This window comes from Cricetulus griseus (genome assembly GCF_003668045.3).
Source record: "Cricetulus griseus strain 17A/GY chromosome 1 unlocalized genomic scaffold, alternate assembly CriGri-PICRH-1.0 chr1_1, whole genome shotgun sequence".
Taxonomy (NCBI): domain Eukaryota; kingdom Metazoa; phylum Chordata; class Mammalia; order Rodentia; family Cricetidae; genus Cricetulus; species Cricetulus griseus.
In genome coordinates, this window is record NW_023276807.1 from 183371771 (window position 1) to 183389592 (window position 17822).

General features: G+C 38.5%; 1 pseudogene; it reads right to left on the reverse strand.

Moving 5' to 3' along the window:
* Positions 1–12535: 12535 nt before the first annotated feature.
* Positions 12536–13512, reverse strand: LOC107980056 (annotated as a pseudogene).
* Positions 13513–17822: the final 4310 nt, after the last annotated feature.

Below are 17822 nucleotides of genomic sequence, written 5' to 3' on the forward strand. Positions count from 1 at the left end.
AGCACTCAGGAGGCAGAGGCAGGCGGATCTCTGTGAGTTCAAGGCCAGCCTGGTCTCCAGAGCGAGTGCCAGGATAGGCTCCAAAGCTACACAGAGAAACCCTGTCTCAAAAAAAAACAAAACAAAAAAAAAAAAAAAAACAATGGCTTCAGGAAATTTGAAGGCAAATGGATAGAACTAAAAAAAATATCATCCTGAGTGAGGTAACCCAGAATTCGTAAGACAAATATGGTATGTACTCACTCATAAGTGAATATTAGCTGTAAAGTAAAGGATAGCCATCCTACAATCCAGAGCTCCAGAGAAGCGAGGTAACAAGGATGGGGATAGGGATGCATGGATTTCCCTGGGAAGGAGAAAATGAAGAGATATCCTAGATAGACTGGGGACTGGCAGCGATGGCAACATAAGAGACTGGGTTTAGGGAGTGGACAGAGAGGGAGAATAATGAAAGAGACATCTTGATGGGGGACACATTTGGAGGTCAGGTAGAAATCTTGGGTAGGGGTATTCCCACAAGTCTATAAGGATGACACCAGCTAATACTCCTAGCAATAGTGGATAGGTAGCTTGAATGGGCCTTCTCCTGTAATCAATCAGATTTGTAACTATCCCAATTGTTAGAGAGCCTTCATCCAGTAACTGATGAAAACAGATACAGAGATTCACAGCCAAGCACTGGACCAAGATCAGGGAATCCTATTGCAGAGAGGGAGAAAGGACTGTATGTGAGCTCTCGGTGGGGTGGAGAAGACAGGGACCAAGTTCATCACAAGGGAACCTACAGAAACAACTAGTATGGGCTCATAGAAGCTCACAGACTCTGTACAAACAGGGAGCCTACATTGGACCAACCAAGACCATTTACAAAAGTGTAACAGTTGTGTAGCTTGATCTACTTGAGGAACTCTTAGTAATGAGAGCAGGGCCTGTCCCTAATGCTTTTACTGGCTTCCAGGAACCTATTCCTCATACTGGGTAGTCTTGCCTAGCTTACAAGAGGACGAGTTTAGTCCTACCTCAACTTGATATGCCATGCTTTGTTGACACCCACGGTAGGGTGGGGGTAGGGGAATGGAAAGAGATGATGGTAAGGAAACTGTGGTCAGGGTGTGAAATAAATGAATAAATTTAATTATTAATAACAATAAAGGATAAACAGAAGTGGGAGGGAGACAGGAGAGGCTAATAGGGTAAATGATCAAAATACATTCCATACCTGTATAAAGAGCATCATAATAAAATCTATTAAGTATAATTAATATATACTAATGAAATCCATTTTAAAAGAAAGTCAAGCATACTATTTGCATGTAACCCACAGGATGAGGAAGTGAAGACAGGCTGTTTCTGGGGCTCAATGGCATACACCTAGATTCCATTGAGAGACTCTGTCTCCAAACTGAACAAAACAAAACAAAACAAGGTGGATGGTGACTGAGAAGCAACAGCCCGGGTTGTTCCCTGGTCTCTGCATTATACACATGTACTTATGCATTCACATATAAAAGAATGACTTCTTTAGCCTCTAAATTTCTTCAGTATGGCTTGTCGTGAGATAAACTTCAAAGTGTAGTGATAGCTTGATAATAAAAGGTCATGAAAAAAATCCTGAAATGGTGTCAGTGAGCGGGATGACTCCATGCCCCAAGGTTTCCAGAGAAAGAGGTAAACCTGCCGCCACAGCCTGCCCTGTCGGGCCCCTGAGAGGCATTGGAGCAGCTTCCATATACTTGCGCCGCCCCGGCACTCTTGGACATTGTACTCGGCACTTCTGAGATGATAAAGATAGATCCAGATAAAGAAAAACTTCTAAAGGTTTACACTACATTTAAAAATATATGTGGTCTTGTGAGAGAAAAAGTAACAGGAGAAAATAGAGTAGCCAGTTGTGGTGGCGCACACTGGTAGGATTTGCTGAAGGAAGCAGAGGCAGACGGATTTCCACAGAGAAACCCTGTCTCAGAAAAAAAGAAACAAAAGAAAGTGAAAATAAAGTAATAAAAAAAAACCACATAAAGAAGGAAAATACACAGAAAATCTGGATACTATATGCCATATTGTTGTCTTTAAATTATTTGATTGCCGAGGAAAGACTTACTGCTGCTAAAATACATTTGATTATAAATGCTGCTAAATTAATCCAACCTATACATTTTAAAAATATTTTGACTTCAAAATTTAAGTCTAAGGACAGGCTACTTGGAAAAAGAATTTCTGTTTGAGTTTCCACAGAAAATAAAAAGCTATGGATTCCTTCCAGACTAATATGGTTTGATCAAGCAAGACCCCCTAAAGCTGAGATGATACAGCCTTACAGACTACAAAAACAAGGACTTGGTCAGGTTTCTATGTTTTATCATGATCCTAATGGTATATGAACATCACCCCCAATCAGCAGAAAGCAGTTTAGAAAGAACGACACCCATATTCCCAAGTATTGTTTATAAATGTTTGTTTTCATTTAAATGGGGTTAGTTATAAATGATAATGAGCAGAGTCAATCTCCTTTTTAAGAAAGAAAAGGGGAATAGGATATAGGAATGAATACTTTGCATTGGTATAGATTTCATTTATTGATACAACTTTAAGGTCAATTTTGTGATATGTATATGTCTCCTCTTATTTAGGTATTGTGTTTATACAGATCTTTTACCTATAATAGTCAGAACTTATAATTAGATTAGTTAGGTTTTCTAGATATAGAGATGTATTTGAAATGGTTAGGTATTCTTCAAACCTTTCAAAGACTTACAGAAATATGGCATTTAAATGGTTTAAGGTTTTCCTTGGCAGTGAGACACAACTGCTCCTGGCACACCAATTATGTCAGAAAGGAGGATGGGCATCGAAGAAACTCGTTATGGAGTTTGCTTTCACCATGGCAAGACTAGCCATTTGGGCAAGAAACTGCTCTTGCCTGGACTGTTTGTTGCTGTATAAACTGGAATGCAGGACCCACAAGAAAATGACTGCTAAACTTACAAAACTGAAGAAACTTACAAAACTGAAGGGTTCCTGTTAAAATGGAGGAGTGTGCTAGACACACTGTGGCCTATAGGCTGAAGATGGAGGCCCCAACGTTACAGAGGAAATTTGGGTGACTGTCCAGGTAGCAAGATGTCCTGTCAATTCTAGAGTTTATATATTATCCTTCTGTGGTCTTTGATAGAGTTGAAGACAGATAGTTATGGTTACAGTTTTCTTCAGTTATTATAAAAGATAAGTTACCCTTCTTTTTATTTAGACAGAAAAGAGGAGATGATGGGGGAAATACTTCTGTGTATGTTTATAAATAAAGTACTTGCTTGGCCAATGAGACAGCAGGTTAGGCTGGACTAGAAGTCAAAGAGGATTCTGGGAAATGTAGTAGAGAACTGATGTTCCAGACAGGAAGTGACATAGCAAGGAGACTCATATTTAAGAAGAGGAAAAAGGAAGTGTCTCTCTCTTTCCCCTCGGCTCCTGCAGCACGATGTGATTCACCAGCAAGGAGGGACGCCAATAAGGCATCCGATAAGATAAGTCCCCAAAAATATATAGATGTATGATAATTGAGACTGAGCTAACAAATGAGAATCCTAGTCATTGGCCAAGCAGCTTTGTAACTAATACAAGTCTCTCTGTGTATTCATTTGGGCCTAACTCGGGCGGGCGGCTGGCGTAAAGCTCCCATGTGGCGGTGGGGCTCAGGTGGCATTTGGCAAAAAGATTTATCTTAACACTGAAATATTTTTGCATTGTGACAATCAAAATTAAAAATTAAAAATGTTTGACTTTTAAATGAATTCTTTCTTGTTTAGTTTAAAACCATATTAAGTGTTTTATAATTATAATTATTAAGTGGGTACTTTATCAAAGGTTATTATCAAATAGTAAGTACTCGGTATGCTGCATTGTAATTAGTTAATTAGAACTTACAGTTGGTGCCGAGGAGATTCTCTTGTTTTCAGTATTAGTTATAATTCAACTATGGAAATATTCCATTGGCATGACAAAGATAATTTTTTTATTTGTAAAAGTCATGTTTGTTTTTTTAAATGCTGTGATTTTTTTGTGTGTGTGTGTGTCAGAGGGGCAAGGGAGAGAAAGAGAGAGAGGGAAGGAGAGAGGGAGAAAGGGAGGGAGGGGGAAGGAGGGAGAGTGAGAGAGAGAGAGAAAGAGAGATTGAGTGAAGTTGCAGATGGAGGTCAGAAGGGGAAGTCACATCCTTTGGAGCTGGAGTTAGAGATGGTTGTGAGCCATCTACTGTGTGTGCTGGGGACTGAACTCAGCCAATGCTCTTAACAATGGGCTATCTCTTAGCCCACAAATTGTACATTTATGCAGATTTACATCTGATATTTATGTCTTTTTTCTTTTCTTTTTTATTAGAAACTATCACTTTACATATCACTACCCCATTCCCACTCCCTCCCATCCTCCCATGGCCCCTACCAACCCATCCCACACCCATTCCCCAAGGATGGTAAGGCCTTCCATGGGGGATCATCAGAGTCTGCCACATCATTTGAAGGAGGGCCTAGGCCGTCCTCCATGTCTAATATTTATATATTAATGGTTCACTGATTAATTCATTTCTAGTTTTTTAATTACTGATTTCTGAATGTATTAAATACCAAAATTTGTATAAATTATTAAAAATGATATTGTCAAGTTTCTTTTGGTGGTGAGTTTTTTTAACAGTATTTTCTTTGTAGTCTTCAATGGTTAAGTATTCAGTACATGCTTGAGAAGTCATTGTGCATTTCCCTTTAAAATATAGACTGAAACTGTCTTACCCCTCCACCCTCTGGCAGAGAGGTGAGTGACAGGGACTCTCCCAGGCCACCTTTCCCTCTTCACGTCCCCTGATCTTTAGCTGCCAGAAACCCTCTGAGAGGAAGAGGAAGACAGAGAGAGAAAGAGAGGGGGGAGAGAGGCCCCTCCTGCCATCCTGTACCCACTGGAAGAAGAGATGGAAAGACAACAGAATAAGAACACATACAACAACAGAAAGACTTAAATGACACCACCAGAGTGTAGGGATTTTATACCAGAAAGAACTGAACATCCCAATGCAGATGAAGTAGAAGAAACTGACCTTAAAAAAACCAACTTCATGAAAATGATAGAGGTCCTCAAATAGGATGTGAGGAAATCCCTTCAAGAAATGGGAGGAAAAAAAACTGTAAGAAATCAACAAATCTCTTAAAGAAATCAAGGAAAGAAAGCTAAGAATAAAAGATCAAACAGGTGAAGGAAACAATTCAAACAGTTCATGATCTGAAAACTGAAATAGAGACAATAAAGAAAACACAAACTGAGGGATTTCTGGAAATAGAAAGATGAGTAAACAATCAGGAACTACAGATGCAAGCATAACCAACAGAATACAAGAAATGGAAGAGAGACTCTCAGGAGTTGAAGATACACTAGGAGAAATAGATTTATCTATCAAAGAAAATCTTAAGTCCAACAAATCCCTAACACAAAATATCCAGGAAATATGGGACACCATGAAAAGACCAAACCTAAGAATAATAGGTATAGAAGAAGGAGAAGAAGCCCAGCTCAAATGTGCAAAAAATATTCAACAAAAATATCATTGAAGAAAACATTCCCAACCTCAAGAAGAACATGCGGATGAAAGTACAAAGTTTACTGAAGACCAAATAGACTGGAACAAAAAAAGTCCCCTCACCACATAATAATCAAAACCCCAAACACAGAGAATAAAGAAATATTATTAAGAGCAGCAAAAGAAAAAGGTCAAGTAACATATAAAGGCAGACTTATCAGAATTACACCTGACTTCTCCATGGAAACTCTGAAAGCCAGAAGGTCCTGGATAGATGATCTATAAACATGAAGAGTCCATGGAAGCCAGCCCAGCCTACTATACCCAGCAAAACTCTCAATCACTATAGATGGAGAAAACAAGTTATTCCATGACAAAACCAGATTTAAACAATACATATCCACAAATCCTGTCCTACAGAAAGTTCTGGAAAGAAAACTCCAACCCAAGGAAATTAACTACACTCACAAGAACATAGGCAATAGATAATCACACTTTACCAAAAGCCAAAAATAGGGGAAAAACTCATACACAATACAACCATCAAGAGCAAATCCAAAACAAACAAGAATCAACAATCAATGGTCATTAGTATCCCTCAATATTAATGCTCTTAACTCACCTATAAAAAGACACAGGCTAACAGAATGTATATGAAGACAGAATCCGTCATTCTGATGCATACAAGAAACACATCTCACATAAAAAGACAGACATTACCTCAGAGTTAAGGATTGGGTATGATTTTCTAAGCAAATGGCCCTAAGAAACAAGTTGGAGTAGCTATCCTAATATCTAACACATCATACTTCAAAATAAAATAAATCAAAAGAGACGAAGAAGGTCATTTCATATTCATCACAGGAAAAAAATCCATCAAGATGAAGTCTCAATTCTCAGCATTTATGCACCAAATACAAAGGCACCCACATTTGTTAAAGAAACAGTACTAAAACTCAAATCACACATTAAACCCCACACACTTATAGTGGGAGACTTCAACACCTCACTCTCACCATGGATAGGACTACCAGACAGAAACTGAACAAAGAAACAAAGGAACTAACAGAAGTTATGACCCAATTTGGTTTAAAAGGCATCCATATAACATTCCATCCAAACACAAAAGAATATACTTTCTACTCAGCACCACATGGAACCATCTCTAAAATTGACTACATATTCTGCAATAAAGAAAACCTCAACAGATACAAAAAAAAATTGGAATAACCCCCTCTATCTTATTGGACGACCACAGCTTAAAATTAGAATTTAACAATAACACAAATTGCAGAAACCCTACAAACTCATGGAAATTGAACAATGCTTCACTCCTGGGTAAAGGAAGAAATAAACAAAGCAATCAAAGCTTTCCCAGAATACAATGAAAATAAAGGCACAACATACCCAAACCTATGGGACACTCTGAAACCAGTTTTAAGAGGAAAGTTTGTAGCACTAAGTGCCCATATGAAGAAACTGGAGGATACCCACACTAGAGAATTAACAGAACACTTGAAAGCACTAGAACAAAAAGAGGGAAAATCACCCAGGAGGAGTAGACTGCAGGAAATAATCAAATTGATGGCTGAAATCAATGAAGTAGAAACAAAAAAAAACAATACAAAGAATCAATGAAACAATTAGTTGATTCTTCAAGAAAAACAAGATAGACAAACCTTTATCCAACCTAACCAAAAGGCAGAGAGAAAATATACAAATTAACACAATCAGAAATGAAAAGGGGGACATAACAACAGACACTGGGGAAATCCAGAGAATTATCAGGACATACTTTGAAAACCTGTTCTCCATAAAATTTGGAAAATTTAAAGGAAATTAACAATTTTCTGGATAGATATCACTTTCCAAATTTAAATCAAGAACAGATAAGCAATTTAAATAGACCTATAACCACCATTGAAATAGAAGCAGTCATCAAAAGTCTCCCAACCAAAAAAAGTCCAGGGCCAGATAGTTTCTGTGCAGAATTCTACCAGAAATTCAAAAAAGAGCTAATACCAATACTCCTCAAATTTCTCCATATAATAGAAGCAGAAGGATCATTACCAAACTCTTTTTACAAGGCTACAAATACCTTGGTAGCCAATCCACACAATAATGTAAATAAGATAGAAAACTACAGACCAATTTTCCTCATGAACATTGATGCAAAATTATTCAATAAAATACTGGCAAATCAAATCCAACAACATATCAGAAAAATCATCCACCATTATCAATTAAGCTTCATCCCAGGGATTCAGAGATTGTTCATTATAGGAAAATCCATCAATGCAATTCACCACATAAACAATCTGAAAATGAAAAACAGCATTATCATCTCACTTGATGCTGAAATGGCCTGAACAAAATTCAAGATCCCTTCATGATAAAAGTCTTTGAGATATCAGGGATAACAGGAACAATAAAATATAATAAAGGTAATATACAGCAAACAGACAGCCAACATCAAACTAAATGGAGAGAAACTCATTGCAATTCCTCTAAAATCAGAAACAAGACAAGGTTGTGCACTCTCTCTGTATCTCTTCAATATTGTACTTGAAGTTCTTGCTAGAGCAATAAGAAAATAAAAGGAGATACAGGGGATACAAATTGGAAAATAACAAGTCAAATGTCACTATTTGCAGATGATATGATAATTTGTATAAGTGACCCAAGGAATTCTATAAGGGAACTCCTAGAGCTGTTAAACACCTTCAGCAAAGTGGCTGGATACAAGATTAACTCAAAAAAACCAGTAGCCCTACTATATATAGACAATAAAGGGGCTAAGAAAGAAATCAGAGAAATATCACACTTTACAATAACCACAGACAGCATAAAATATCTTGGGGTAACTCTAACCAAACAGGTGAAAGACCTGTATGACAAGAACTTTGAGTCATTAAAGAAAGAATTAAAGAAGATAACAGAAAATGGAAAGAGCTCTCATGTTCTTGCATAGGTAGGATCAACAAAGTAAAAATGGCAATCTTGCCAAAAGCAATGGATAGATTCAATGCAATCCCTATCAAAATCCCAGCACAATTCTTTACAGATCTTGAAAGGACAATACTGAACTATATGTGGAAGAACAAAAGACCCAGGATAGCTGAAACCACCCTGTACAATAAAGGAACTCCAGGAGGCATCACCATCCCTGACTTCAAGATATACTATAGAGCTATAGTAATGAAAAAGGCTTGGAATTTGCCTCAAAACAGACTGGTAGACCAATGGAATCAAATCAAAGACCCTGATATTAACCCACACACCTATGAAACCTGATCTTTGACAAAGAATCTAAAACTATACAATGGAAAAAGCAAAGCATATTCAAAAAATGGTGCTGTCATAACTGGATGTGGACATTTAGAAGATTGTGGATAGATCCATATCTATCACCATGCACAAAACTTAAATCCAAATGGATCAAAGACGTCAATATAAATCCAGCCAGACTGAACCTCTTAGAAGAGAACAAATTGGCACAGGATATAACTTCCTGAACATAACACCAGTAGCACAGACACTGAGACTGACAATAAATAGGACATCCTGCAACTGAGAAGCTTCTCTAAGGCAAAGGATAAAGTCAACAAGACAAAATGGCAGCCCACAGAATGGGAAAAGATCTTCATCATCCCCACATCAGAGAAAGGGCTTATCTCCAAAATATACAATGAACTCCTGAAGCTAGTCACCAAACACCAAATGATTCAATTAAAAAGTGGGGTTAAGAACTAAACAGTGTCTCAACAGAGGAATCTAAAATGGCTGAAAGACATTTAAGGAATTGCTCCACATCCTTATCCATTAGGGAAATGCAAATCAAAACAACTTTGAGGTACCATCTTATAGCCCTTAGAATGGCTAAAATCAAAAACACCAATGGCAGTTTATGCTGGAGACAAGTGAGTAAAGGGGAAGTCTTCTCCATTGCTGGCAGGAGCGCAAACTTGTACAGGCACTTTAGAAATCAGTATGGAGGCTTATCCAGAAAATGGGAACAAGTCTGCCTTAAGATCCAGCAATTCTACTCTTAGGCATATACCCAAATGATGCATATTCATACAATAAGGACATCTGTTCAACTACGTTCATAGCAGAATTATTTGTAATACCAAGAATGTGGAAGCAACCTAGATGCCCCTCTTCTGAAGAATGGATACAGAAAATGTGGTACATTTATACAATAGCATACTACTCATTGGAAAAAAATAACCAAAACAAAACAACAACAACAAAAAACAGTGGAAACTTGAAATTCGCAGGCAAGTGGATGGAACTAGAAGAAACCATCCTAAGTGAGGTAACCCAGTAACATAAAGACAAACATGGTATGTACTCACTCATATATGGATATTAGACATAGAACAAAGGATTACCAGTCTATAATCCATACCTCCAGAGAAGCAAGGAAACAAGGAGAACCATAAGAGAGACATACATAGTCCTCCAGTTTAACCGAAAAGACAAGAGACTGAACAAATTGGGAGCATGGGAGAGGGAGGAAGAAAGTAGGAGAAAGAGGATGGGAATAGAGGAGGAGGGGGGAGAATATGAGGAATTAGGAAGATTGAATGGGGAGAGGAATAGAGGAGAACAAGAAAAGAGACACATCAACAGAGGGGGCCTCTATAATTTTAAAAAGAAATCTGGCACTAGGGAGGTGTACAGAGATCCACAAAGATGACCCCAACTAGTTAACTAAGTAATAGTACAGGGCTACCTTAAATGCCCTTCCCCTATAATGATGACTATCCTAAATGCCATCCTAGAGCCTTCATCCAGTAGCTGATGGAAGCAGAAGCAGGCACCCACAGCTAAGCACTGAGCCATACTCCTGTAATCCAGTTGTAGAGAGGGAGGAGGGATGAGAAAAGCAGTCAAGACAGTGTTGGAGAAACCTACAAAGCCAGCTGACCTAGCCTAGTGAGAGCACAGGGACACAGTCATAAAGCTGGGGAAGCAGCATTGGGCTGAACCAAACCCTCTGAATGTGGGTTAGGAGGCCTGGGCAGGCTATGAAACCTGTAACAGTGGAACCAGTGTTTATCCCTAGTACACAAATGGACTTTGGGAGCCCATTTCCTACAGAGGGATACTATTTCAGCCCAGAAACAAGGAGGAGGGCCTAGGCCCTCCCCAAAATGATGTGACAGACTTTGATGGTCCCCCATTGAAGGCCTTACCATCCTTGGGGAGTGTGTGGAGGGTGAGTTGGGAGGTTGGTGGGGGAATGGGAGGATGGGAGGGAAAGGGAATGGGGGGGGACTGATATTTAAAATGATTGTAAATATAAAAGAAGGAAAAGAAAGAAAAAAATAGGCTGGAGATATAGATCAGTGGTAGAGAACATGCTAACATTTGCATCTTTGGGTTGTGTGGTCAATAACATAAAAGAGAAATGAAATGGAGGGATGCAGTAGATCAGAAAAGAAGGGATGGAAGGAAAGTGAGAAACAGGGAGGGGCAAGGACACACTAAACTTTGGGCTTTGGATATAGTATGACCTTAGCATTTGTAAGGACCTTGGTTCATCCCCAGAACCAGAAACAAATTAATATATACATACAATTCAGTGATGCTTATACTTTTCTGCATAAGTTTCTTTTTGTCTAACATTAACTTTTGTGCATCTGCATTCAAATTTTCCTTTCCATGTTCTGATGTTCTTCTCTTCCTTTTTGTAGCATTTGTTGAAGGGCTGTTTGCAAAAAGCTTACATTCTAGTTTGCTGTTGTGTTTTGACTTTGTGTGAGCTATCACATTGTAATAATAGCTACATATGAAATATTTCCACTTACTTCAATTTTCTTATGAGTCTGTGATGTACCTTTTTTTCTTTTCCTTTCTTTCTTCTTTTTTTCTCCGTGAGTGATTTGGAAATTGTAGCTTTCGTGGGGAAATTAAAAACTCTACTGAGGCATTCAATTCAATTAAATAAAAATCAATTTTAACCAGACAATGGGTGAATGCCATGGTCTTGGAATGTGGAAATGACCTGGTTTCTTCCTCTGCAAGCTCCTTTATCACCCTCCATAGTTAATTTCAAGTCCTACTCCTAGCAACTATGGAAGCTATGGTCTCCTTGCCTAGACTTCCTTACCTCCCTTCTGATCAGTCTTTCTCCTTGTATATCAGCTGATATGGCTCATTATTTTCCTAATCTTTTAGTTTTTAAAAATCTATTTAAAAATTAAGAATAATACAAAAGACAACCATGTATTTCACATAGATTGGTCAAACAGTAGCATTTCAATCGTTTACTGGTGTGTGTGTATGTGTGTGTGTGTGTGTGTGTGTGGTGTGTGTGTGTGTGTGTGTCTGTCTGTTTGTGTGTGTGTGTGTGTGTGTGTGTGTGTGTGTGTGTGTGTGTGTTTGTGTGTACTGAATCACTTGTCAAATAGTGGTATTTAATTTTGTCACATCTGCCATAAGTTAATATATAATTCATATTTGAATGATACTATTTATCCCAGTAATGTAATTTATGGTTAGCATAATCTGTTTTCTTTTGGTGAGCACCACTTGAACCAGTAGTCCAAAGGTAAGTTAGCACTATCAATTTGGGCACAAAAGCTTACCTCTTGGTAGCAAGCAATGAGAAAAATGGCATCTGTCTTCAGAGGTATCCTGATGGAATATACATAAATCTGAATCTAATCATAAGGAAACTCCATATGATCTCAAGATAAAAGAAAGTTTACAAAATTACTAGGATAAACTCTAACAATGTCCACTGTAAGAAACTGAGGGTGGAAGAGGAACTGATGCCTGAATGAAAAGTGAAGTTCTGGTGGGGACTGGAGTGAAGTGACGGTACAGAAGAGGTTAGCAAACTATTTCTTTTTTTTTTTTTTTTTGGTTCATTCAAAAATTTATTGAGCAGCTAAGAATACAAAGGTATTAAAACATGGTCAGAGATGAGGTATATGCACAAGTGTAGAAAGCATTAAAGTTCTCTGCATCACAAGAGTGAAAGAAAAATGCTTTAGGAAAACAAAAGATTGCTTCCAATGTGCAAGGGGAGGGGGGAATGGATGGCCTATCAGGAAAGGGGATTGAGATTAAAATAGATGACTTCAGTCTGGATTGTTGATGGTACTCAGTATGGGCTATATTTGTTTCTTCTTTTCCTCTTTCCCCATCTTTGGGCTTAATTTACCAGTAGTGCCCAGACCTGTTCGATGCGCTTTTTCTATACTTGCTTGCATTTTTGCCTTAATGTCTTCTACAGAACTAGGTCCTTTTGGGGTTTTAGGACTTTTTTCCTGTTTTTTGAAGGACTCTTGGCCTTTTGATCTTGGTGTTGATGGTTTTAAGTTTTTTTTTTTCCATTTTGGTTTGACTTTTGTGCATTTTTGGCTGGGGTATCTCATATGGATTTCTTCACTGGAACTTTTTCTTTAGTTTCTTCATCATCAAAATCATCATCATCTTCATCATCATCATCCTCATCTTCATCGATTTTTACTTTTTATCTGTGGAACTTTGCTACCACCTCCAGGAGCAGACCACTTGCCAGAGATACTTAAGAGTTTTACATCCTCCTCATCTTCATCTTCTGACTCTGCATCTTCCTCTACAGCTACTAGGTGCTGTCCACTAATGTGCACAGGCCCTGAACCACACCTCAACTGTAAGACCACATGTGGTGTAATTTCAAAGCCACCAAGGGAAACTGTTGGTTGTACAGACATTTTCAAAGTTGCCAGTGTTATTTTAATTGGACTGCCTTCATAGTTCATTGCTTCTGCCTCTACGATGTGTAATTCATCTTTTGCCCCTGCCCCTAAACTAACCGTTCTTAGTGACAACTGGTATTCATTCTCATCATTATCCACCTTAAAGTGATAATCTTTGCCAGCTTTTAGTTCTCACCCGAAAAGGTAGTTCTGTGGCCCTAGAGGGCTCATGTCCATGTCCATCGAGTCTTGCATGAGGTGGAGACATGCACTATGGTGTGCGAGATATCGGACGGAGGAAACTGCCTACTGCTCCTCAGAACAGACGCAGGACGGAATCATGCCAGGGTAGCAAACTATTTCTATAAATAGCCAGATAGGAAGTAATTTAGACTTTATATGCCATATGGTCTCTGCTTCAATTTCTCAACTCTGTGGTTGTGATGTGAAAGCAGCCAGAGATACAATGTAAACAAATGGGCACTGTTATATTTCAAAACAACTTTGCTGTGAAGAGCAAAGGGCAGGATCTCTATGGTTTGCAGATACCCCCTTTAAAAGGCCTTATTAGAAATGGCTGGAACATTTTGAATATGGACCTAAGAATAATGCTTTTTCGTTGCCAGTGTTAAATTCATAATGTTGATCAATGTACAACGATTGTGTCAGAGAATATCCCTTATAGGAGATTACATATATGCAGAATCATATAAAAGTAAGACAAAGGGATTGCTAGCCAATAGATTTGATAGATGATGGATGATAAACAAGGGCAGATGACCCTTATTTATATTTTTATATGATTCCTTTTGCTGATCCAGGCTTTAAACCAAGGCAATGCTTTCCCTTTTTGGTTTCTTGTTTCACTTTCACAACTTTAACGTTTTTAGGAAGGTCAAGGTACTTTTTGCATAGAATATCTTTTAACTTCTGGTTTTTACCGATGAGGGTCCATCGGCACGATGTTGGTAGGTTCTACTATGGAAGTGGCATTCTGTCCTCCCCAATGTACTCTAAAGGAAGACACACAGTGGCAGTTTATTCCACTCTGGGTAAAGTTAAAACTCACCCATCAGTATATGTGTATTATTCATATTTCTCTACTGAAAAGGGAACTTGGGTCATCATTCCTAATTTATTACTTCCAGATCTATTCAAACAACTTTTGTACTGATGATTGATATTGTCCTCAGTTCATTGGCACTATCTAACATTTCATAGACTTAAGAAAAAGATAATTTACATTGTATCAGCAACCTTTAAACTCAATGGGTCCCAGTGAAATCTTGTAAGGCTCTGAATTCATTTCTGCTGCATTGAAAATTCTTTCCATTATATTTGCACATAACAGTGCATCAGAGAGGCTGAGCCTCTTAATCATGTGGGTGGGCCCCTTGCAGAGACCCAATATGTTTAAAAACATACTCTTCTATTTAAAGGTTATTGTGTGAATACCAAATAACTACCACTGCTGGGCATGAGGTGGTGGCTTTGATTCATGGGCCTTTCAGGGCTTTTATGATTTGCATTACTATACTTGGAAGGCTTTATTAAAAGTTATACATTATAATAACCTAGATTTTAAAAAATGAATATGTGGTTTAAGATATTGATGTACCAACTATGCAGCTAATTAAGAGTTCAGAAAAAGCAAAATTACTAAGCTTAAAGCTTCGGATGCTTCAAATGATTCTTAGGAGTGAAAAGCACACTGTTTTTTTATGAAGGTGGACATCACATTCATTTCTTTTACTTAAACTTTGTATCTTAAAAACTCTGATCCAGAAGCCAAGACCCTGGATAGATATCTCCAGATATATCTTAAAATAGGACAACAGATTTACCTTAACTACTGGACATATTGGCCCAATGATGAACATTGACTGGTAATACATGAAATGGCACATGAGTGATAAAAGGCAAATGAGTAGATGTCTTGAATCTTAATGGATACCTGACATTGGTAATTATGGGCACATCCTTCACAAGACCAAGGCACCACAACATGCCCACCTATAATGGGAAATGCCAGACACCTTACAAAGCCAGTGGATTAAGAGAATTCTTAAAAGCTTGACACATTGGAGCTGAAATAGCAAATCATTTGGTCTTCTGTCACTTTGATGGATAGGGCCATGTAGTACACTTTGGCTTTGAAAACAAATATACCTAGAAGAATGAAAGGGAGGGTTCTCCTGGAAGAGAGTAAACCAGGAAGCCTCTGTCCTCCCAATTACCTTGTAGAGAGATAAAGATTTATTAAAGGGTGTTTATTCAGGATGATCAATGGTTTCCTGTCTAGCTCTGGGTATCCAGCAGAAAATTTTCATTTTATATGGCAGGTGGAGAACATCAATTTATTTCTCTTTTCTGAGGTTATGCTTGACTAGAGGTGCGAGAGCAGGCACACCTAACTTAGGCTCTTTCATCACTTTCTTCACAGAAAGGCATTGGATAAATTCACCTTAGAAAAGAGGTAGCTCTGCATTTGCTTCCCATGGGAGGTTTTGATGGCCAGTTTTCTCGGATTTGGGCTTCTAGAACATATTTGGACAGACATGGCCACACATAGTGAAGAGGTCCTGAGTCACAGCCAGAGCACACAGCTGACTGTCAGACCCTGAGATCCACAGGGCAGAACCCCACTGAGCAAATGTTAACTAGAAATGTCTAGATCTATCCCACTGGAAGCAATGGGACCAATGCCTCAAGTTGACACTGAGTTGGAGGGCAGACTAAAAGCAGCTCTGGCTTCTGTTTCCATTGGCATGGTACACATTGAGTAGCATTCATTCCTAGCACACTACTTATTCTCAAGATATCTGACCATATTCCAACAGGCCACAAATGTCCCAGTGAAGTTTGGGAAATAACATTCCTAGTGGGTCTAACAGGAGACAAGGACTTTGGCAAGAATGGGTAGGGGGATAGGAAAAGACTTTTCAGTATACTGTCTCCTGAGTTAATAGAAATTCTTACTTCTCACTGAGTCTGTCTCCTTTCATGTTCCTGTCTACCCATCTGCCCTAACTGTCTGTCCTCAGAGGCCCCACACTTGGCCCAAGAAAGGCTTTATTGGGTAGCTGCAGCGATTCCCTATGCATGTGATCTGAGTCTAACCCAATTTTCCATCTGAATTAACAAGACCAAGTGAAGTGAAGCACTTTGACCTTGTGTCCCAGTGAGTCTGTAACAGAGTCTACATTTAGAAGAGAATTCACTTCTCTCCTCCCCAGGCTGCTCATGATGGTCACTATGTCCCTGAGCCTTTCAGCTGCACTTAGATATGGTCTAGATTAATTTCCACTTAAGCATCAAATGGATGTTTGCCAGCCCAAACCAGCTGGCAGGCAGCGTGGAAAGAGTCCTTCAACCTCCTCAGCTAGACAGCATCTATCCTTCTCCTAGTCAATCAAATAGTCAATTAACTTTGGTAAAGTAGTAAAATTAATTTTTGTAAATTATTAAAGAAAATTGTCCCTCAAACATTCCTTTTAGCAGTCATATCACCAGAGACCATCTGATTGCTATTTTTACAAAGACACAAGAAAAAAAATAAGGGTGGAAGAGTCTTCAAAGGAGCTAGTGGCCTTGCTGCCTGAGATGGGTTATTTTCTAAAAATCTTAGCCCATCGTTTTTGTTAAGATTCATTTCTTTCTTTAAAAAGCAGCCAAACTATCTATAATCTGATGCACTAAAATAGTTTCCCAATTACTAATGAAACCAATTTTTAGAACTCGCATTCAATTTGGCCATTTTAATTATGGACATTTCTCCAAATCTGATCAGAGTACCCAAGAAATATTGGACTGTGATTTTATGTTTTGCTCCAGAAGGAAAAAAAATACTCTCAGTTGCCCAGAGTGCTTGCTTTGTATTATGGCAATCAAGAGCATTGGATTGGTGAAGGACATGGATAATTCAAACAGATGGGGAATCTTCCCTAAAGGGTTTAGAGCCACATAAAGATGTTAGGAATGGCTGCAGACAAGCAAAAGGAAAGGATGGGACTTGAGTCTGAGGCTTCTGGTGCCTGAAATTTATGGGGGAAGGATCCATGGAAATCTATTTTATTTTGTGTATTTATTTGTTGATTTACATATAATAGTTTATTTACTCCTCTACAGGTGCTATAAATCCTGTATTACTATGCTTACCTCACCAATGAAAAAAGGCACTTCCATTTGGGACTGACTACTCCAAGGTCACTAAACTAATGATTTTAACCTGACATGACTAAATGAAATTCTGTCAATGTCACAAAGTGCTAAGAAATCTTGCCAAAGAAAACAGAGACAGGGTTCAGATAGTTTGCATTTGTTGGAAACCTCAAATCCACCATGTTGTAAGGAAATGAAGGGTCCTATCAGAATCTGTGTCTTGAGGAAATGTAGAATATATACATATAGCTGTGAGCAGAGAGGAACGGGGAGATTTGTCCAACAAACCATGCATCCTAATAAGTTCATCTTAGTGATGGCTGCCAAGTGACTTTTCCACCACTGTGCAGATTGTTTAGAGAATCCACTTTCAGGCTATATAGGTCATGTCACCAAAGGGAACT